This window comes from Columba livia, chromosome 2 (genome assembly GCF_036013475.1).
Source record: "Columba livia isolate bColLiv1 breed racing homer chromosome 2, bColLiv1.pat.W.v2, whole genome shotgun sequence".
NCBI classification, from domain to species: Eukaryota; Metazoa; Chordata; class Aves; order Columbiformes; family Columbidae; genus Columba; species Columba livia.
In genome coordinates this window covers 131,334,064-131,356,830 of record NC_088603.1, presented here as the reverse complement: position 1 = coordinate 131,356,830, position 22,767 = coordinate 131,334,064, and positions in this window count along the sequence as shown.

The window sequence follows — 22,767 nt, the reverse complement described above, 5'->3', positions numbered from 1 at the left end:
GGTGGTCTTTTAGCACTGACCTCTACTTAGTGTTCAGCTTGACATATTAATCTTCACAGAAGTAAAAGTTAATTCTAAAATAAACTTGTTAACCCCTCTATTTTCGATCGCACCATTTGTTGCAAATTCTTGTGGAACAGATTCTGCTGTCATGAAGCTGATTTCAAGCCTTATCACAGGCTGGAGTGGGAGCACAATTAAGCCTTTTCTGGATATTAAATGGCTTCTCTCTTTGGGAAGGATACATCAGCATCCTTAACAAAAACTGTATCACAAGTATAAAGAAAACACAAAGATGAAAGATGAAACATTTCCAGGTGTGAATCTATTTTTCACACAAATAGTTTTCAGTGGCAGAACAGGTCGCACGAGTCTTACCTTTTCTCTGAACTGGACACCACCCCTTTTTGTGATCAGTTCAAGAGCACTCCTATAGAAGGAGTAGAAAATAATATTGCAGTAGGTTTTGAACTAACCTAGAAAGCATAGTAGAAAAATATCTGTGTGGCTTCTATATAATTAAATGTAATGGATTCAAGTGTATCAAAACAATTTTGCGTTACATTTTATCTTTCCAAGTAGAAAAGGATTTCTGGATAACTTCTGTGGAATTTTAAAATTTTCAGTCCTACAGATTTTACTCAGGATTATTCCATGAGGCTATTTTGATAGAGTTGTTTGGAGGATCTTATTGGAAAACATCAGTCCAGAAAAAAAAAAACAAACAAACCCTTCATGTTCTCCTGTTACTTGTCCCTGTCTTTAAAAGAGCCAAGTCCTTTAGAAGAGGCCTAGCTGCTTCCCTGGAAAATCTGTCACTGCTCATCTTCGTGCTTTCCAGATTGCACTTCTTGGCTTATTTTCACTATTGCATATGGTGATGGTGAAGCCATGGCTGGCTCAGTTTTCAAAACAGCAAAGCATATGAACATGTTTGCACTCAGCCATGTCAGAAGCACAGGTATGCAAGCCTGAGTATTTCTGTAGTTGACAAGATGGTCTCCAATTTCCTCCCTGCCCAGGTGAAAGGAGAAAGCATTTGCAATCAAATTACTAATTTTTAAATTGCTCTTTCTCCAAACAAAATCAAGTAAAAATGTGAAGGTTTTTGCTTTGCTTTCCAGAAAAAAAGCTCCACAAAAGACACAAAACCACAAATGTAACCTATTTTAGCTCATCTATTTGAAATTAACCTTTGTACGATCTGGACGTATTTGAATAAAATGAGAAAAAAAAAGAGCTCTTGTGCTATCTGATTCCCTGCTCCAAATGACAACTCCAAAGAAATCTCTTTATACACTGTAACCTCCACTCTCTTCCCCATACTCTACTCTGTAATCTGTATCCATGGTAATACATTACTGTTTCCAGCAGCCAAGGGGTTTGGGGGAAATTATGGGAAAAAAATCTTTCACTGTTAAAGTTGTGGTAAAATGTCATCAGTTTGACAGAGCGATGCAGTGCTTTCAGTATGAAGTGCCAAACAAATTGGAATTTGGTTTGTTTCAGGTTTCGTTACAGACTTTGAGATATTGAACCTAGGTTCATCAAAACATGAGTTTGTTTTTACACAGAACTTAGGCCCAGTCTCAAAAGAATCTGGGCCCAGTTTTGAGGAGTTTATGGGCTGACTTTAACATAAGCCAGATCACAGTTAGTGGATTTGGCTGAAATTCACTCTGAACTTTTAAGTGAGGTTGAACCTGAAAGTGAAATTTTGTGAGTGAGAACCCAAGCAAACTGGAACCAAAACAGGGTTAGCAAAATACTTTGCATTGATCCTGCAGAATTTCAAACAACAGGATTTGACATCCTAAGAAGAATTCAATAAAAGTTTAAGAAACAATTAAACTTTTAATTTATTTTGGGAATTTAGCTTTTGTTTTTAAATAAACAGAGTAGCCACTACATCAAACAAATCATTGAATGTTACCTGAGATTCTGGTGATATCTGGTATAATTTAGGTGGCAGAAGAATGTCATATAAAACCTTTAAGAGAAGATTTTCAAAAGCTCTTAGCATTGATTTAGCTCATCTCTCTTTGAAATTAATGGGAATTGTATTGTTGATGTCTCTAGAAGCAGTATCAGCCCAATCCTGCATGTTTGTGGAAATCTCATGACTGATATGCAAAGGAAGTGGTGTCCTAAATGAAGTAGTTAGTAAATAACTTCTGCCTGAAGCAGTTGTGGTTGCTTTCTAGCTAAGGATGTACCTTAGGTTTCTACCCTAAATATGACTGTGATGCTAAGTTTTTTATTTACTTTTCAAAAGCAAGCATTTGTCTTAAAAGTGGAAATGATATGTTCTGTCCTGAGGAAGACTTTTGTGAGGAGCTGGATAAAACTGGAGATACGTTTTCGAAAATAATGTTATCTATCCCTGAACTGCACTTTATTTCTACAGTATTAGCAAAAAGGTAGGCAAGATCATTAAATCTCAGACCCAGAATTCTTACATTAGGCACTCTCATCAAAGTCTGTATAAGCAGGCTTTCCTGTGTTATTTCTTTGATAAAACTGATCAGTGAGTGAATGTATCATATTTTGCCTCTCTTTTCTCTAGGTGAGATTCTGTCAGCCCAATTTGGCAGTTATTATAATAATAATTATATATATATATATATATAATTATAATAATAATTATATATATATATATATATATATATATATTTAAACTTCAGGACACCAAACTGTTTTTAATTGTTTTCTTTTCCTGCCACACACTTTTCCTGCTATTGCTCATTTCTGATATTGATACCTTGCTTCCCCTCTTCTGTCTAATGATGTACATGTCAAAGCAGACCACCTTTCAAAGCTCCCTATGAATGAATGGGGGAGGGTGCAAGCCAGCAGCAGTCAATCTTTGAAACATTGATATACGGAATTTCTGAGTATCAGCACAATGGCAATTGTCCAATTAAGACAGAAGCCAGCAGCAATTGGTGTAAAGTAGGTTCTGTGTTTTGTGACAAAGGGAGCTGAAGCTTCACAATTTCCCACTTTAATCACTCTATTTTTAAAATTATTATGGTTTTTCAGGTATTGCTTTTAGTCTTTGTAGTCTAACAGGAAAGCTTTTTGCATCTTGTCTTCATGGTTGACATAGCTTCCCTAAAAATATTTTTATTAGGCAATTTGTTAATAGGCTGGCCTTTTGATTTAGGAACATCTGACTGTTGGAATGAACACAAGGTCATATCCCATACCTTCCATGTTTAAATTAAAGCAGATGTAAGAGAGGGGACTTGTGTTTAAAATATAGTTTTAAAAGCATCGTGAAACAAAAGGCCCAAGATTCCTACAAAATCTATGTGCTGTTAACATACAAGATCACTAGCTTAATGCTTTCTTCAGAAAATAATAATTTTATGGTATTATGCTGTTTGAATATTATTAGACATATACACACAAACACGACTGTCTATAATGTTATTATTTTAACTAATCTGGACTGAGGACTCATTTTCCCAAGTACTGTAAAGCACAGGCCCCACACCTGGAATATTTACAGTCCTGCAATCTAATTCATATGAGAAAAGCAGGACTAGTGCCTAGCATCACTTAAGGCATTTGGAAGTGCACCAGCCTAGATGGAGACCTAAGCTGAAGCATCAGATTGACAAAGGAAGATAACCTGATCATGGGCTTCTCAAGTAGCTTTCTGCTCAGCTTGGAGGTCCAAAATCCTTTGTAACTGGAATAAAAGAATAAATGAGATCCAGTATGAAATCATATGTCTCTGATAGCTAACTTTTGTGAATAGTTGTTTTCTTCGGTTTTCTTTTTACATGGAAATGTAAACTTCCATAGTAATTTAGAGGCTGCAGCAAAGGTATTTTCAGGTAAGGTAAACAGGACATTTCTCATTACTAAGGAAGGGAAAAAGGGAAAAATGAAAAAAATCATTTAATAATTTCACAGAATCACACAATCATAAAATGGTCAAAGTAGGAAGGAACTGCTGGAGGTCATCTGGTCCAACTCCCCAACTCAAACAGGGACACTAAGAGCCTGTTATCCAGGACCATGTCCTGACAGCTTTGGAATATCTCCAATGATGGAGACTTCACAAGCTTCTTGGGCAACCTGTACCAGTGCTCAGTCACCCTCACAATGAGAAATGGTTTCCTGATGTTCAGAGGGAATCTCCTGTGTTTCAGTTTGTGCCCATTGCCTCTGGTCCTGTCACTGGGCACCACTGGAAAGAGCCTGGCTTCATCTTCTTTGCACTTTCCCTTAAGATATTATACACATTGATTAGATTTCCTCTGAGCCTTCTCTTCTCCAGGCTGAGCAGTCCTAGATCTCTCAGCCTTTCCTCAAAGGAGAAATGATCCAGTCCCTTCATCATCTTCACTGTTCTTAGATGGAAGGGCCAATATGCCCAGTATGTCCATGTCCCTCTTGTAATGGGCAGAACAGAACAGGAACCAGCACTCTAGGTGTGGCCTCAGCAAGGCTGGATAGGGGGCTGGAGAGGGGAAGGATCACCTCCCTTAACCTTCTGGTGATACTTGTTTTTTTGTTTAATGCAGTCCAGGGTAGCATTCACCTTATTTGCCGTAAGGATGCATTGATAGCTCATGTTCGATGTGGTGTCCACCAGAACCCCAATGCCTTTTTTTGCCAAGATGCTTTCCAGCCAGGTAGCCTTTGTCATGTACTGGTACCTGGGTTTGTTCCTTCCAGCTGAAGGACTTTGCACTTTCCCTTCCTGAACTTCATGAGTTTCCTGTTAACCATTTCTCCAGCCTGTTGATGAATGGCAGCACAACCCTCTGGCATATCAGCCCCTCCTCTCAGTTTTATATCATCAGCAAAATTGTTGAGGGTACACTCTGCCTCATCATTCATGTCATTAATAAAAGTGTTAAACGGGATCAGACCCAGTATTGGTGTCAGGGTACACTGCTATTTATTGGCCTTCAACTGGACATTGTGCCACTGATCTCTGGGCCTGGCTATTCAGCCAGTTTTCAATCCGCGCCACTGTCTGCTCATCCGGCCCATACTTTATCAGCCTATATATGGGGATTTTATGAGAGGCAGTGTCGAAAGCCTTGCTGAAGTCCAGGTAGACAACATCTGCTGCTCTCCTCTCATTTACCAAGCCTGCCATTTCATCATCAAAGTTAATCAAGTTGCTCAAAGATTAACTCATTTATATGAGTTCTTCTCAGAGTCTGGCTTTACTGGCAAAGCAAAGGTGCTGGAGAGTAAAGTAGGCAATGTACACAAACATTAAAAGAAGAAGAAGGAAGAGAAGTACATGCTTATTTTTCTGATAAAATGAAGGTACCGGGCCCTGTGAGAAAACTTGTGCCCCTTTCAGCTGTGCCTTTGCTTTCACAAGATGTGTTTCACCTGTGTCCCACTACTGCTGACCTGGTTTTGTGTCCTGCTGACCTGCCTTTCTGGGACAGTGCTGGGCAAACTCTCCTGATAGGATTGTGAATGTGAAAGCTTTCCAAATCAGTCAGGGAAGCTTGGCTTTTGGTAGTGAAAGAAAAGCAAATAAATGAAAATAATAAGAATAGTGCGTGGCCCATCAGGAACCCAAGAATTGCTATAATGAGTCAAACCAATGCTCCACCAAAACATATACTGGTTGGTATGTACTACTTTGAATTAAAGTTATGAACTCTTGTGATAGCAGTAGTAAGATAAAGAGCTTATACAGTTCTTATTTGGGCAACATATTTTAGCATATACTTGCTTTTATTTTCTGGTCCAAAACAAAGGAATTGACTCACATTTTAGTTTTCTTCCAAAATAGCTTTAACTTTTGATATTTATCATTGCATCGTTGTGCAATAGGCTGTTTTGCAGTAAGTTCTCTGAAGGAGATTAAAAGAAGAAAAAAATATTGCTTATCATCATTGTGATTCTAGTCTCCCTCTGTCATCCTCTTCCCTGAGTTTTTTTTTGCAGACTTTTTTGTTCCTTTTATTTGTTTCTTCAGGCAATCCCCAGGCCTCTACCTCACCAGTACTTTTGGTTTTGCTTCTGTGTGTGTCCTGTGCTTCACTTTGATCTCTTCTTCCCTCTCTTGTCTCTTTTTTTTTTTTTGGCCAGGGCTGAAAAAGCAGTTTTCTGTTTTTACTTACTTCAGCTTTCCTGTCTTACTTTTTTTCTCTAAATCATCTCTTTAATTCCTCTTTAGTTGTCTTTTTCTCTCTTCTCTAGGCCTCTTTTTTCCAGGTATAGTAAAGTGAGAAGTACTCTTTGTTCCCAGTTAAGGTCAATACAAATTGAATGAGCAAAGCATTGCTCCCTAGTTGCATATATCCTTGCAGAAAATATTCTTTCTAAACCTTAGCAAGATGTTGTATGAAATTATCTTTTTACATATATAAAGGTTCTTCTGAAGCTGACAGAGGAAATAATATTTGGGAGTAGTTGGACCAAAAATCTGAACCATATCACAACATCTTTGCACTGGTATTTAACTGAGAAGAATGCAAAGACAACTTTTTCTCACATTTTTTAATATGCATGGATACTCCATTAAGTTCTAATTTTATTTGCCTTTATGCAAAGATCTCCACGTGTTTTGGAAAAAAAAAAAATTAGCCTCTCAGTTTTTTGGTAGAAGTATCGTCAGCATCCGTATTTCACTGATGTGAACCTCGCTGGAGCCTGTGTTCTGTGCAATATGCTTATAATTCAAGGATATCTGCCTTCTCGTGTATTGTTGAGGTGCTAATAGGTTGGGAGGCACAGATGGAGGTAGACACCAGATGGAGATATTATTGTTAGTTTACCTGAATACATAGGAAGATCATGGAGAAATATTTGTTATTACTTGTGGTGCTGATTTTTTTTAATACATATAATAAGGAGATTAAAAAAGTGATACTCTCTGCCTGACTCTTCAGCTGTTGCCAACTTCAGTGATTTTATCAGAAGTCTCATGATACTGGCATTTTACTTGAAGTCTAGTCCTTGGAATCAATTATCATCCGATAATCTTCATTTTAATTTCAAAATGAAATTGAGTTTCTGACCTTCCTGAATATAGAAAAACACAGAGGCAGTAAATAAAATAATACAAGCGTATTTTTTAAATTATGATTTAAAATAACTATATCATTTGAAGGAGGCTGACTTACAGTTTTGTTTACCTTGTAGTACAATGCCAGCTCTAAAGTTTAGAAAAGGTTACCCATATAGGTAACCAAAACCATTATATAACAGTATAGAAAAAGAAATAGAGAAAAGAGAGCTATGAAAGGGATCAAGATGGATACTCTTGTAGTGAAAGAGATGTTCAATTTTCTCTGTCTTGTACATTGATTTTTAGCAAGATATTTTCTTATCTCAGGTAGATTATGTGGAATATTCACATTATGCTTTGTTCAGGAGAAAATACCCATACACTTAGCAAATTATAATATACTTTAATGGGAGATATGATACAGTTCTAAAGACCTTTCCAAAGTTGAATAGGACTAAGTTAATAATGAGGTGATTGAATCAGCCACATGAAAAGGAGTAAAGTGTTTTCATGTTGTCCTGAAATGTATTTCCTGCACTTTTTTCTCTCCCAAATTCACCCCTGAAAAACTCCAATGTCAGTATCAGATTAATTTTCAGCAAAAGTTCCACCATCCCAAATACATGATCTTCAGCTGACCTGTACTCCCATATTGTCTGTTTAGGCTGTCTGGAGTAGCATCCAGTGATTACTGCCAAGCTGAAAGAGAACAAAAACCAGAGACTGGTACGTGATTTCAAACTTCTCTTTGAGGAATCAGTTTACCACCTCATTTCTCCTCTGGACTCTAAAATAACCCATAACTGGAAGTAAATTTGCATGGTGCTCAGGTTTTGCAATAAATTTCTTACGTGAGGCTTGCTGAAGAGGGGGAGGTGTGGGGAACCTTTTCATGCTGTTCTTCCCAGACCTCATACAGAAAGTGTTCCATTGAAAATGAAAGCATTTCTATTGCTTTACAAGGTGCCATATAAAGAAGGCAAAACACGTTTCCTCTGTTACCTCTTATCTCAGTAGCATATCGAGGTAGATTTAGGATCCAGGGACCTCCATGGGATGCTACTCCATCACAGATGCTACAGCTGGCAATGCTGGAGCAAGCCTTTAAATATAGAGAGTTTGCATGATCAGATCTTATAACTTTTGAAAGTTGTACCTGTGTAAGGCCATGGGGGAAATATCAGACATTGTTAATTTATTTGTCCCTTGCAAACTTAATTTTAATCAGAAGGTTCCCAGTAAAAACTGGTTGTGTTCATGGTGGGAAAAATACTCAGCTATTTTCCTCAGCATCCATTTTCAACAGGAAGGTTTACCATTTAGAATAATAAACTCAGTGGCTTTTCTCTAGTTAATGTAAGTCACCATTTTATTTTTTCACTATAAAGACAAATATCAAAGGAAAACTGAAGCCAAAAGGCAGTGCATGAAAACAGGGAGATTCCCAGTAAAACCCTCTAAAATAGGTGGAAAAGTGCAACTATATACTTGTTAGGTTGTTCCCTATGGATTTTCTTTTCTAAATTGTTTGCATTGCAAGTTAAAACCAACTACTTGAACATCTTATCTAAGAATTTAAAATACATATCCTGATATCTTTAGGTAGGTTACCTGTGAACTAAAATAACCCCCTCATATATTATCTGTAGAACCATGACTTTAAAAATATGGACTAGAGTTCAGATCTTGCAGGTCTGAACTACAGTCTTGTTATGAGTGTATGGAAAAAAGGAACGTGGATAAAAGAAATGGAGCAATGATTAAGAGAATGCATGGGTCCTGAGATCCTAGTATTTTTAAAAGTAAAAAAGGTACTCATTTGATCATAGAGGTTAGGCTAGGCAAATGAAACTATCTCAAAGATTACATTTTAACATTAAAACTCTGAAACCTCTGGAAATAAGAAATAATGAGGCCTTGCAGTTCTGGTATCAAAAGGGGAATCTGCAAACATTTATTTTAAAAGAGAGTGTGAGGGGCATATTATTACATGATATGCAGACAGATTAAAATATTACATAATTTTGAAGCTGCGAAAATATATATAAATATAAAAGCTTACACTGTGAAAGAATATGTGTATGCAAGAATGAGAGGAAGGGAGAAAATACACTTATGACTTTCCAGTGTGATGTCTGAATGCAATTAAAATCTCCAGTTGTGGTGCTGTAGCGGATCTTTGACAGTCAGCCATCCAAATACCATTTTGACAGCTCAGACACCTTTTTATGGTCACGCTGTTGGAAAGATCATTGAAGAACCATTATTTTGTATCCAGGACTGGAAAAAAAAATAATCAGAATCCCTCCCTCCTCCTGCTGATCTGAATGTTTTGTTTGCTCTGCCATAATAATTTATCACTTGATGTGTGTACTAGGGAACCTCTACCAAATTGCCTGCTAAATGTTGTATTTTCCAGGGTCAGCAGAAAAGACAAGGTAAGCTTAAAAAATATTTGAGATGGAGAAAGAAAATAGAGCTGGATTGTCTAAACTGTTAATCATGCAAGCCACTTTAGATACATTTGGCTTGACAGGAAGACTGAAACTGGGTAAGATATTTTGGACTGAGGTCCTGATCCTGGTCCCATTAAAATCAGTGGTAATTTTTACCGCTGAAATCAGCAAAGAAGAAGAGCATCCTAAATGTCACATGGCCCCTCATTTAGAATGATTCATGGTGTTCTTCCCTGGCTTGATTACCTCTGATATTACTTTCAACTGCCCCATTGGCTGATATCAACGTCTGAAAATAATTGATCTTTTGTTATATACTGGTGTAATACAAGCTCCCGTTCATCAGAGTTTTAACAGAACACATACACTCTAAGTGGCCCAAAATGACAAGCAAATATTCCTTGGTTTTCACCTTTCCTAACTATGAGCAATTTGCACTGATAACGGTGTCTTTAATGTAGAAACCATTAAAATACAAACATCCCAGAGGTTTGATTTCATCAGCTCATTCTTACTCTAAATACAGACTTCTTAAATATGAAGGAAACTGTGCTGTACCATCTAGGAAAGAAAAGACCATAAAATTAGAATTTAAAAGTGATCGAGAGACTGGATTAAATTTCTTCCATTCCCTTTTCTTGCTGAAGCTTTTGTCACTGAAATACAAATGTCACAAATGTAAGAATAAAACATCTCAGGCATTAGGATTCTGTGATAGCTCATTCACATGACAATGACTGCACTGAGAACAGAACATTTTGCAGAATGTAGCCATTCTTGTGGCAAAGATTATAATGACAGGGAGGAACGGTGCAAAATTAACCAATTCGTGCATCTTCCAACAGTAATCTAACAAGCCTCCTTGTGTTCTTTATAATGTGTTATATTAGACCCAAAGAGAGGGTGAGAGGGTGAGAGAGAAAGAAATGAAATACTGCACACCTTGGGTCATAATTAAACTTATCTGCTTAGCCCAACAGCAAGAAATCTTCTTCCTGTGCCATCGCCAGCAGGTGCCACTGTAACAAATAAGAAAGTACGCAGAAGATTTTGGAACAATTAGGATGGTGCTGGGGCCTTAAAATAAGAAAGCTCAGCCTGTCCTGGGAAGCAGTAGCAGGAGCATCAGCGCCAGCTCGCTAGGTGGCTGTGGGAAGGTCACCTCAGTTCCTTGTGCCCCATGTCCCCATGTGCAGGGTGTGGGGTGATGGTATGCGGCTGACATTTGCAGGTTGTTGGCACGCATGATGATGAGTGCTTCTCATGGGTGACAAGATACTCCCGCCGACTATCTTCTGGGCTTTTCTAAATCCTTCAGTTTGAACCAAGACATTCAACCCCCATGTTACGTTCAAACCTTCAGTTAATGAGGTCATGACAGTGGTAACCTGGACTATCAGCTGTGGATTTTCTTTTAAAATCCAGTCAGTTTTGCGTATTTGACCAGACCTTAGCATGCTCATGAAATGAATACTGCTCCTCTTTCAGCTCTGTTTCTTCCTAGCTGTTGGGAGTGTTTTTAAACCTTGCCTTGCCAGCTCCTTTGCTGAGGTGGTACTGCAGGCGTGGGTCAGCTCTGGGGTGTGCTCGCAGCTGGCTGCGTGATCCTGCCCCCACCTCCACTCTTTCAGAGGGCCCTGGGGACGGTTGTTTTCAGTGCATGTGTGTTTCTTTACAGGCATTTCCTGGTTTGGCGAAACATCAGTTGGAGCCTTTTCTGTACAGGAGTTTGGCTTCATTTAGGTATTTTTTTGTGAACCATCGATATTAAATCCTGTCTCATGAGACGTTTTCATCCTGGCTGTATCTGAAAATGATTCACCACAAAAATGTAAGGCTTTAGTAGTCTGACAACCTCAAGCAGGTTTACTAGTGTGACTGTACGCCCACCTCCAATCTCAGGGCCCCAGAGTGCCATTTTTTATAGATTTCAAAAGGGAATCTGCCCTTCTGGAGTAGAGTTTGGGGAGAGGAATGCTCTGTGTTTACATTCTCTCCTGCACTGCTGGAACTATGAGAATAGCAGGGGAATGAAACCTTCACGGGTTTTGAGATAGTATATAAGCAGTATATATAAGTATATATTGCTATGATATACATAAGCAAAAAGTATTGCTCCCGTGTTATGTTCCTGTGGACAAACTGAAATGTCACCACTGACTTTCATTTGTTTCTGGCATTCATGTCGCTTCTGCAAACAAAAGTCCATCCGTGTAACAACTGCAAACTACTGTACAGGCCGCAGATTTTCTTGGTTTTCTGGCATCGCAAGTCTGAGAAAGATTTATTCCTCTTTGCCTTTGGAACTTTAAAAAGATGAGTGTCACTACAGAGAAGTTGCTGTACAATTTCCAATTTCCTACCACATTAACTTTTAATAGGCTTATTGCTCCTTGTGAATAATAGGAAAAAATATTCCTGATGCATAGCCTCTAACCTGAATTCTTTTTGGCCCTCTCTGCAAATGTTGATGAAGATAATCCTTCCCTGAGTCTTTATCTGAAATATTGTTTAATTTAAGCCTTATCAGAGGTGTGGTATACACAATGTGCTTTCTTCCTTAATGTTTCTATACTTCTTTTGATATCTGAGCAGTTTGTGCTGTTCATTACCATCCTGAAGTACTCTGGTGGTAGAATTTCTATGCTGTGTTAGTTCTAGGTTTCTAACATGACTGTGTCACTTCACATCAATTCCTAACTTAGGGGGCTGCTTCTCAGTCAGATAGGTGATATGTTTAGCTTAGCTGGAGCTTGTCCTAAGAATCTATGATTTTTTCATTGTTCCTTGTGGTGCTGGGAAAGGTGACAAGATGACAGTTCCCCTTTGTTCCAGTCTTGAAGTTGATAATTTCCATTAGGTCTTATTGTTCTTTTCTGAGGAATTGACTAATTTTTCACTCATGAAAAACTAGCAAAGAGTTTAGTCCCCAAAACAAACTAAAGTAAAAAGATCTTATAGTTTCATAGGAATATATGCTGTATTGTTTAATTCCCTCTTAAATCTCCTCTTTCAGCTGCTGTGCCTACAAATTACAGCTTCTTGGTAATGGTAGGTTTAGAAGAGAGTCTGCCTGACCCATATTATTTTTATTTATCTCCTTTTTCCAGTCAACAGCAACTTCATTGTCTTTCTTGTGAACTTGTAGCATCCTATTTGACAGTTTGGCTGTGAATCCCCAGGGACAGGAAGATTTGGCTACTTGTCTGTGTTGTACCTGTCACAATGCAGCACAATTCCTTGATTGCTACGCTGTAAATAACAATAACAGTGTAGAAGTATTGTGCAGAAAATGAACCAAACCGGAAAGTAATATTTTGGCAAGCCCTACTTTTTTTGGCTCCACTCTTCCAGAATCTGTAACAACAGGATTCCCAAGAAAGCAATTGAAAGCTCCCAGCTATCTGTGTACGGTGTCTTGTTTTCATTTGAATTTAGACTTAACTTAACCTCTTTTTGTTCTTTAGAAGGGAACTATCAGAAAGTCACTGACCCAGGAACACCTTTTTGAGAGTAGGTTCCACAGTTATTGGAGGACCATGTAAGACCAAATGTGGTCCCAGGCAATGCTCAGAAAGATTGCCAGTTATAGGGAGAATTCAAAATGAACAAACAGAAAGCCCAACAACCAAACCCCCCTAAAACCTTGTTGGGTTTCTGTCTCATTCTGCATTCTGCAGCAGGAGGAAAGATTTTGAAACAAAGGACTCTCCACTCTCTTATGTATGCAGTCAGAAGACAGAGGTTAGTGTGCAATTGGAAAAGCAAACAAAGCTGACACATAGAATGTATTCCTTATTAAGAAGAGGAAGAAATAATGTTAAATAAGTAAAGAAAAGAGTGCTTCAAATACATTTTATTCACTGAGATAGAAGAGCTGGATATGAGCAGTGGAAAATATACAGCTGTGTCTTTCAGCTTTAATTGCTTTTCAACTTCACTCATTTATAGGCTCCAGAGTTCCAGGAACTTGTGTATAGAATGCTTTCAATTAGTTTTGGATCTGTCATTAAAAAGTCCTAGAAAATTGCTTATTTTAAGAGATTTCACTGTTCACTTTGACATTTTAGATTTTGTCAGTCTGATGTACTTAGCAGCTTTGAATTTATTCATGTATTTATTCATTCCAGATAGTTTTATGCATGTGCATGTATGTACATATCTGTATGTACATATATATAGGTGTATAGATATCTATTTACATAGCTGACAGTGAATAGTCTTTTAATTTTATTTGATTTCTGTTGTGAATTAAATATATTTATCCCAGAGCCTCAACCATCCGTTTTTGTAGACACTAATCCTTGGCCTTCCTCACTTGAGAGAGGCTATGCTCTATTTCTTAGTTCAGTTTAGCTCTTCACAGAATCTCTTTGATTTGTGATAGATTGCTATAATTAAAAGTTTCAATTGCAACTCCTACAACAAAGAGATAATATTATTAATTTATACCAGTTTATTTTTAATTAAGTGGTATCCATCTTCATATATATATATGTAGGATTAGATAAAGAATCAATTTCGGATAGGAATTTTGGATTTTCAGATCACTAGTGAATAGGTTAGTGGTCCTCATGTTCAGAGAGTGTCTATTATATTGTGGGCACTTCAGAAAATAAGCAGTGAGTAAATACTACACCTGAATGGTTCTCCAGAAACTTGGAAATTGATTTAAGTGCGTCAAATGATACTCTAACTATTTTTATGTTGCTTGTGAACTAATCAGTTGTTGCTGATCCTTTCCATCTCCAAATTCTTTTGATGAAAATATACTCCAACAAAGGTCTTTCTGACATTACTTCAGACTGGTTTCATTCTATGTTTAATTTCAGCATTCATAAATCAATTATGTCTTGCTGTGTAATCAGGTACCTCAGGAGCTGGACCCAATAACTATTCAGGTTTATATATTTTACTGGGCTTATATCACACACAGATTTAGAGCTGGGTTCCACTCTCCATTACAAATGTGCATTTGAAGTAACTCTAGTGATATTAACAGAGTTACAGTGATGTAAAAGAGGGAAGGGGAGAACCAAGCCCGTGATCTGTCTAACCGTATATATTCAGATGGCATGCAGACCTTCTTCTGCACTTGAAAAACTGTTTTATGGCATCTTCCCAATGTGTCTGTTTGGCTGATTTACAGTATTGGAAAGCCAGGGAATTTCTAAAACTGAATCCATATAAGACAAAATTCCTTTGATTGGACCTTATCCCCAGTCCGTCAACACTCTTCCATCACTTTCAAAGTTGGCAGTTCTCAGATAGCGTCAGTCCCAGGGGTGGAAACCTTGGGTTTGTGTTTCCCTTGATTCTGCCTCTTCTGAACCATCTAAATATAAATATTAAACTGTCATGTTTAACTCAGAGATATACCAAACCACAAACCAGTAGTAGTTGCTGAGGATAGTCAAATATTAGTGCAGATCTGAAAAGTACAAGAGAGGATGTTTGTACACATGTTTGTTTATATATGCCTGGACAACTCATAATTGTCTTCTAATGAGATTCTTTAGCAGTTTCAGAATGTACCGTATTATGTCATGCATCTTCTCGGCATAGCAAAACTTGATCTGTTCATTTCCCCAAAGTCCTATTATCTATCCATAAAATGTCATACTGATTTTTAAATACCACTTGTAAACTTCATGCTGTCCACATCCTGAACTCAAGTGGCTTTGGGAACTGCTGATAGCTTTTGCTCTGCTTCGCTTGTTTACATACGAGTAGTAATCCTTTTTTTTAGACACTAGTAGGATTAATTTTAGATCTCAGTGGATCTGGATTTCAATGAATTTATTTATTCTGTGCTCTGGTTTATTTTGTTTTTTTTTTTTTTTCATGGAAGTAACACTTCAAATTCACATGGGGTTTCAGGATAGCATTCTCCTTGAAGTATTAAACAAGACAGCTTATGACTTAGGTGGTCAGTCACATCTAAGCAAGAAAAGCCAAATTTTAAATATTTGTGACTAACCCATATATTCTTAAGAAAGACATTTGTCCAATACATTTGATAAATCCATAAGTTCAAGGACATGGTGATTGCCTCACCTATAGTCTGAAAACAGAAACAAGGGTTTAATTTACTGACTATTTTATTCACAGGTTTTTCCATTCAGCTCTGCTAGATATTGTTGAAATAATTTAACAGCACAGAGCTCTATAAGCTCAAATGTAAAGTTTGTTGAAAAACTCTGTTCTTCAGTCTTCTAAGTTCTCTCATCGACATTAATGGGTGTTTTACCTACTAAATTTTTCACAACTTGGGCCTTATACAATTTAGGTCATCCTTTTTGGGTTAAAGATTGGGAAACCATGATTCTTGGCATACTACTCTTATACTGTCACTCCCTTACAGTAAATAAAAACACTGGAAAGGCTTGATGACAGCAGTACCAAGTTGAAAATGTAACCTCGGCATCGCTTGAAATGAAAACAGATGCAGCAAGTAAATGTTCTGGCATTGAAACATTAAAATTAAAAACCACTTCAAATACAATCCTTTAATTGGGAAGCATCCCAAGCACAAAGACTTCACTTCCCAACAAACACAACTATTATGTTAATTGGTATGGCCCTCAGACAAGTCTTGGGTGGATCTGAAGTTAGCTGTTGTTATTCTGGCCTGACTTTCCAACCACATTCATTTTGCTAAATTGCATTTCTATGAGAGGGTGGGTTGATAGGCTGCAAGTGTTACTAATTCCATTGAATAACTTTTTTTCCTTTTAAACAGAAGATCAAAAACCCAAACCACTTTCTATTTTTAAATGTTGTATTTCCATAAACAAATGTAGACATTTGAATAACCACCTTATTAAGATTAGGTGTTCCTGAAAGGGAGCACTGTTTCTCCATGTTTATTACTGACCACAATACTAAATTATGCAAATCTTAAAAGTATGTTTGAACAAAAGACCTATATAATTTAGCTGGTTGAGATTTTTATTTTTAATCTGTGGGCGTGATTTTAGTGCTGACAGAGGTAAAGATTAAAAATCCATTAAAGCTTCCACAGGGCAGTCAAAAGGGTTTGCAGAAGGGCCCAAAGCAGACTTGCCAGATCTCTTTGGACCCACAACCAGACTCTGAGCTGTGTTCTCTCCAGAATATCACGAAGGAGATTTAATATCCCACAGGCGGGAAGGGGCTAATACTTCTTGAGCAGTACTTCTTGCTTTCACAGGGCTTTGCAGAGCTATAACCCTGACAGTGCTGCTTGGAACTGTTTCAATGGGCAGCCTCTTTCCAGTGGGAGAGGGAAACGCAGGGTTATGTAGAAAGACAGATGGATGGAGCATGTGTCATCTTAGGTAAAAAAGGATAATACTCCTTCTCTGGAGCAAAAATATCCCATTGACTCATACCAGGACTTTAGCGGGACCAGAGTACACTTTTAGCGAGGCACTTAGAATCATAGAATCATTCGAGTTGAAAGAGACCCTCAGAATCATTGAGTCCAACCATAACCTAACTCTAGCACTAAACTTGACAAACACACAGCCCACCCAGGTCTAAACTAGCTGCCTAGAAAGCCAAGCTAAAAGGAAAGGAGGGAACCTGTGGCCTTGACTTCTGTGTATTGGAGAGAGAAGCGATGCTGCTGCTGTCACTAAGTATGCCGAAGAAAATATTGTTCCTTGGTTTGATGCCCTAAACCTAAGTGATTTAACAGCACTGCTATGTATTGAATCAGAATCTTGGCCACTGCTGCTCCACATACAAAGTGTATCATTTATACATTCCTGAATTCACACAGCTTTACCCTTTTTATGGAGAATAAATGGTGAAACAAAACCCCACTAACATTTTCCTTATTTTCCTTGCATGTTTATTTACTTTCCGTCTCCATATTGTAACTTTCTATTTTTATTCATTTTTTTTTTCCTTTGTCTTTTCCAGTCTTTTTGCCTTTCTTACTTTCCATCAGTTCTACATTAGATTTTGGTTTTACTTCTCTTTTCCTTTGGAAAGGCTTTTCAGATTAATTTTTGCACTTCATCTTATCACATTTTTGCTTCTGTATCTCCTTCTAATGTCTTTTTCTCACACTTTCTTTGCTTTTACTTCCATTTCTCTATTTTCTCGCCCCCCATTTCTGAATTTTCTTTCTGTCCTCCAGTATTACACTAACACACAGTGCAAATAAGTGTCTTTGTGGGGACTTTTATCTTTGGAAGTGTTTTATAGCCATGAGATGCTGGTCCCCAGCACCCTTGCAGAGATTTATATACAGGCTGTGTGCTTAGATCCCTAAATGCACATTCAGCTGCTTAGCATTCATGTCTGAACTTCAATAGATTGAACTTCGTTCTTGAGTTAAGTGGAAGAAATGACCAAATGCTCTCCTGTACTCAGATGTGCAAACTTGTCATAGCAGAGAAAGTCACAGGTAATGAACTTCCCTTAGGAAAACAGAGACTGATAGAATTCTCTTGAGTGTGCTGTAGTGATCAAGACCCTGCTGTTCTGAGTGTTTTCTATCTCATCTTGAATGCTAAGCCAGCCTGGAAATGGAGATGGCACTCCTGCAAAATTACACCGCATGTTCTCAAGCCTTGTAGAGCTCTTGTGAGGTGGCTTCATCCCCCAGGCACTGTGGTCACTGTGAGGTGGTGGGCTTTTACCAGAATGCAGATAAACATAAAAAGACCATTTACCAAGCAGAGAGTTTGCAGTGTCCTTATTCCTTTAACCTGACACCAAAAGAGGGATAATCCAGAAGTCAGAATGGTGGCTTTTTGACTTAGTGAGACAACAAATCCCCCTTCGTGATCTATCTTAGAAAGGCTCTCATCACACTAATGAGGTCTGTCCCAGTCAGTCTCTTGCTTCACAAAACAAATTCTATCTTGTAGTAAGGATTTTTCCATCATAATCTGTCCATATTTGGTACATTTCATTTAAGGTACATTTCTGTGGTACTACTTTTTTTATGGTGTCTTCTGTGTCTCTTCCCTCATCGATAACCAAAGTGAATGCTGCTGCTCTTTTTTTTTAATTTTTTTTTTTTTTTCTCTTTGAATTCTGTTTCTTCAAGGGCACTCCTGCTCACCAATTTATTGCTGAGAAAAAAATACTTTCTGACAGCTGGAATGTGTGGTTTTCCTTCATTATCTTCAACCTATGTCTACATCCAGAAAAAGAGAATTTCAGTACCTCCTAGAAAGCACAGATCTTTCACCAATTTAACACTAGCAACTGCCTTCATATGTTTCCTTAGTAAGTGGCAAATTTCATAAGCAGCTTTGCGGAAAGGCAGTGGCTCCTTCATTTGTGGCTAAAACATTTGTTGCTTTTGCAAATTGCAGTGATTGCTTAAGAAAGGAATGGTTTGTTTTTGGAAGGCTGCTTTGAGTTCCGTGGGTTCTGTGCATAGTTAACGACAATACTTTAATTTTGTGGTGGGGGTGGTGATGCAGCTTGTGCTTCTTGGAGTCTCTGCTGCATTTTTACAAATTACATGTCGCAGGAAGCCTGTTTTTGGTTTACTTCAAATTTAAAGTAATCCCCTCCCCCTGCTTTTATTAGACCAGGGGTCAATTCCAGGAGCTCTGGTGGCAAAAAGCAGCTGAGCAACAAACACGTTTGATCCCTGAAGATTATCTGATAAATCTCCAATGACTAAAGGCAGATGTTCTGGTTTGTATGCCATCTCTTTCCAGTGCCTGGGAACTGGGAGTGCAACCAGAATGTGGCTGTGCTCAGAAGATTTACACTTACCAGAAAAATCTCTTACTCATCAGTGCTGGAACTCTGCCTGGGACAAGGTTGGCACAATGCTAGAATAGTGACAAGGTGGCTAAAAATCTTCTTTGTCCTCTGCTTCTCAATCAAATGTGAAGAAAAAGAAAGAATGTCTCATCTTTCTTTTTTGTTTGTTTCCTTTTTTTTTTTTTTTTTAATTACACCAACATTTGCTTAAAAAATCAAAAGGGTAATGAATGGAATAGCAACAGACAAACAAGGTATTGCATGGAAGCAGAAATCTCTGAATATAATGACAGGTTAAAACTTAATAAATGAAGTGCAGCTGACACAAACATACTGTTTTTGAAGCCCATGCTGACTCTGTGTACCATTGCCTCCGTCCAGAGTAGTTTTAACACCAGACACTGCTGTTGTTTTGTCTTGCCTAGAGCTCACACAATGCTGCACGTGGACATATAACGTAGGCTGAAGGCTTTGAATACAGACATGGCACATGTGCTCCATGTGGTAGTATGTGTGGTTGTGAGAGAGAGAGAGAGAGAAAATAACGGTATTTGTAACTATGTCCTAAATTAAAAACATTCAGCAATTCAAACTGAATTAGGGTCACAGTTTGTAATAATGTAGTGTCAAAAATTAACGGAAAAATTAGGGATTTATTTTGTTTGTCTATGTAATCACTAAAAGGACCTAAGGAAAACTAGACTGATGTTTGAAAATAAAATATCTAAACCACTTAGGTGATTAAAATACATAGCTTAAAAAAGTGAAGCTTGTCATATAAAATGTTAGAAGTTGGTAAAGCTGTACTGTACCGTTATGGAAATGAAAATAATGCAAATGTCTGCTTTTTTTAAAAAAAAAAAAACAACAAAAACCCAACAAACCTACAAGCTGTTGTTATATACTTGTGTATAAGATGGTGAAGAAAATGATATAATGTCCTTATATCAGCCACATTAAGTGTTCACGTAATTACACACTTCATTGTAACTCGGATCACAGGTGTCGGGTCAAAATTCTGTCCTTTAAATCAAGAGAAACAATTTTAAAGAAAAGAGGTAAGAAAAATCTTCTGAATGTTCTCTGCTATCTCACTAAGTGATCCTCAAGTATTATGCTGAATTTCCCAGAGCTAAAAGTGCCTCTGAATGTTATTTTTACATTGCTGTTCTTCTTTGTATTCTGACATAAATTACCCTGTATGAAAAGCCTCCTCCCAGCTATACTGTCCTTCTTTCCTCAGCAGGGCAGTCATCTGGGGTAAGACAGTTTCATGACCCAATATACAATGTAAGGATATTTGGGGCTGAAGAAGCTTCATATTACCAGGTTCTCCCTAAACTCAAGGTATCACTTGACAATAGAGAGTGGATCTGGTCCATAATAGAGCCTTACAGCTGAAAAAACCTCTTGGGAAGTCATCCAAACTATTCCCCTACACATAACAGGATTATCTACAGCCATGTCATTTCTGACAGATGTTTTTTTTCCAGCCTCCTCTTAAAAGCCTTTAATGATGGAGATGTCACACTCTGCCTTCTTTTCTGAGCAAAATAACTCCAACTTCTGTATTCTTTCCTTTTCCAGCATATTTCCTAGACTTATGACCTTTCTTTTAGATTTATTTCAATCTTCTTAGCAATGCAGTGCCCCGAAATTGGCACGGTACCCTGTGTGATGCCATTATAGAAGAGGCAAACTAGTGAGATTCAGTGTCCTGTTAGAATCTGACTTTTTGTTGGAGCTACTTAAAATTAGTTTCAATTCATGCCATCTGTGTTTTTGGTGTGTTTCAGAAGGAAACACCTGACCAGTGAAAATAACAAATTGTTTCTTCATTGAACATTTAAGAGCAATCATGCAATATCTGCTCTTGCTCACTCCCAACAGTTGGCAAGATCTGTTGGCCCTGTTCCTGAATCCTCAATGTACCCAGTCTCTTACACAGTTTGCTAAGCTTATATTGTTTTACTGCATTTGACACTATGAAAATATTGGAAATTTTCAGATTTCTTAATGAATAGTAGTGAGGCATTCATGTTATTTACCATAAATGACCAGAACAGGCACACAGTTTCAAACTCTGAGTCCATCTACTGGGCTATAGATAAAGATATAGAGCAATTATTTAGTATTGGATAACAGGTCATGGTAGAGAGAACCAATTTGAATTGAAAACAAAGACCAGAGCTACAGCTATGGTCAAGCCACACTTCACAGAGGGAGGAGATGTGTTTCCCTTTTCTGGAGCAAACACAAGCTGACATGTCCATGGATACAGCTGTAGGATGAGGATACGACTGTACCAGCACAGGGGAACTAGACCTCCTCCCTGGCCTTGCTGGCAAGGTCCATGGCTACCTTTTTCTCCACCCACCGAACAAAACAGGGTGGTGTCAGCAATCCTCCTATGCTTCGGCCCTGAACAGTGTTTTCTAGGAAAGTACTAGTCAGCAGGGTCCAAAATCATGCTGGGGTGTTGCCAACACCTAAGCAGCAAAGGTGGCTTTAAAACAGTGACCAAATGCTGTCCCTGCTCACACTGTCCAGGAGGAGGAACTGGTAGACGTAAGGCTATCTGCATCCAGTTTACTACGTTTTGGAGTTTCTTTTTCTTATGAGAACCCTCAGCTGAAGGCTTGAGCAAACTCTTTGCCCTTTCTAGCACTGCAGGAGTAGAAAGATAGTTCAGAGCCAAAGTTCTTCTCATATTTTTCAACTTAACAAATGGTATAAAGTTAAATTGTGGTCTTTTTAGGCCTGGTTTCTAGTAAAATAGTCTTTCTGAATTTCCTGGGGCAGACTTGGTTACATCATGCCCAGTGACATGCTGTTGGCATATGGCAGTAGACTGTAAAATGGGGAGAAGTGAATCAAAGGCATGTTAATATTAATACATCTATGTTGCTTGCTGCTTGAGGAATGCAGTAGAAAGGGAATCATATGTAGTTTACAGAAGAAATGAATACATTCCAGATGTTAACCATGCGACCAAGCCTTGAATATACAAAAAGGGTTTTCCCAGTGCCTATATTTAATCTCCACATAAAAAGACAGGCTTTCTAAAACCTTTACCCTTATATGTCAGCATCAATCAGGTACATTTTTCATCTTGAATCATAAATTTAGTAAATAATATCCACCCACTGTAGTGTTTGTTTATTCATAAACATTTATTTATTAATGAGAAACTAAGATCAAATGCTAGTGGAAATCTAATGCATGTGAAAGTTTTTAACACAGGTTCCTGTTCCACCTAGGGTTTGTGCCACTATGGTCAGGTAATGCCAGCATAGCAGAATATCACAAGGTTTGCTTGACGGCAGATCCAGACCCAGCAGTTTAGGGATTTTGCAAGATCTGGTATGTGAAGCGAATAAAGGGGAAACACTAGCAATGTACTTAAGTAGTTGCTATTGTCTCTTCAGTGTTGGAAAATTGGAGTATTTATGTTCCATTAACACCAGTTTGAGGCAGAGGCAAGAAAATATATTGCATTTGTTCATCACTGGACAAATATTCTGGTGAATTTATTTTTAAGTTTAGTGGTGTTTTATCCACTCTTTTTGAGACTGAACTGGAGGCATATTG